This window comes from Bactrocera latifrons, unplaced genomic scaffold (assembly GCF_001853355.1).
Source record: "Bactrocera latifrons isolate USDA-ARS-PBARC rearing strain unplaced genomic scaffold, ASM185335v1 scaffold_32, whole genome shotgun sequence".
Taxonomy (NCBI): domain Eukaryota; kingdom Metazoa; phylum Arthropoda; class Insecta; order Diptera; family Tephritidae; genus Bactrocera; species Bactrocera latifrons.
The window spans coordinates 582,546-584,017 of NW_017536852.1; the positions used below are offsets into that span (position 1 = coordinate 582,546).

Consider the following 1,472-nt stretch of genomic DNA (forward strand, 5'->3'; position numbering starts at 1 on the left):
AGAACACTTAATTAATTAATTACGTTCTTACGCAAACAATATGATTGCATTTTGATTTTTTCGTTTATATTATATAAATTACATGTCTTATTTAAATAGTTTTGTTTTTGTTATTGTTAGTTATGCCTGATGGCTATTGGCTGTTAGCATAACAGTATTCACTGTCTTTGATTGCCATTCTATATGAAAGTAATAATGGTTGGTATATAAATGATATGATTAAATTAAATACATATGCAGTTATACATAATTATATATATATATATTTACAAATATATATGTAAGTAAATAAAAACTTCACCTCCAAGCATTCTGTCAGTTTAATTGATGCTTCAAAATAATTGAATTAATTAATATAATTAAGAGCAACTCAAATCGATTCTAATAAATAAAATGCTTGTTTTTTTTACATTATTCATTCATTAAATAAATCAATCAATTTCTACTCAATGCATAATTGAACAAGTAAAAACGCAATGCACGCATGAGCTCATGCTAAATCATTAGTTAATAAAGTAGTTTAATAAATTATACTAGCATTTGACATTCTTCAGCGTGTGTTTAAATAAATTGTTTAATTGTTTATGCTTTTGCGGTGGTTTTTTTTTTCTTTCTTTCACTTATGAACGCACAATCCACATATGTATGTATGTAATAGTGCTAATAGTCCTTACAATGTTTTTTTCTTTAAACTAATCTTAGCTAATCAGCGAAATCTTAAAACTAAATTTTCGGCCAAGCATAAGTTGGCGTACGAGTACGAATGAAATTAGTATGCATACATAGTAAAACGCTACAAATATGTTTTTAAACTAACAAATATTGGTTTTTCGTGTGGTTTAGTTGTGTTCACGGAATTCGCTCGAGCCAATCATTTAATTTAAATGTTGCTCCGTTGTCTGCCTTCAACTGTTGCAAGTAATCAATGCTGCAAACAACGACGACGTAACTAAGCAAAGCACACTGGAAGTTAAAAATACCTGCGGAAAGTAAGAAAATATAAATTAGCAAATATAAAAATAATATCAATTAAAAGTATTATATTTTTATCCCAAATAGCAGTTATAAAAATAAAAAAATAATATTGCTCCCAAGTTTATACTATATTTACTCCTTGGACATACATCGCAGTTACATCTTGAAAATAAATTACTATTATATAAATCTATACTAAAACCTATATGGACATACGGTGGGCTCTCATGCGAGATCAAAAATATAAGTCAACTTATGGTTTTGTTATCAAATTTGCTTATTATTTACTAAAATAGATTGCAAATAAAATGTATTTAACAAAAAAAAAAAAACAATAATTAAAAAAAGGATATTTTTTACAATTTAATTTTTTTATAAAGATTTTTTATTAACAAAATTGTATTAATAGTATTTAACTACCAGTCGGGCTTGCAAATAACATTCTAATTATTATTTTGTAATACCGAAAAAAATTTAAATTTCTTATCCCAAAATAT

General features: G+C 25.5%; 1 protein-coding gene across 2 annotated transcripts in view; it reads right to left on the minus strand.

The window, feature by feature from the left end:
• Nucleotides 1-678: 678 nt before the first annotated feature.
• Nucleotides 679-1,472, minus strand: part of LOC108971032 (polyhomeotic-proximal chromatin protein-like) — a 22,418-nt gene continuing 21,624 nt past the window's right edge. For both annotated transcript variants that reach the window (XM_018936800.1, XM_018936801.1), the window contains exon 5: nucleotides 679-980. The gene's annotated coding sequence lies outside the window, so the exon portion shown is untranslated. The remainder of the gene's footprint in view (nucleotides 981-1,472) is intronic.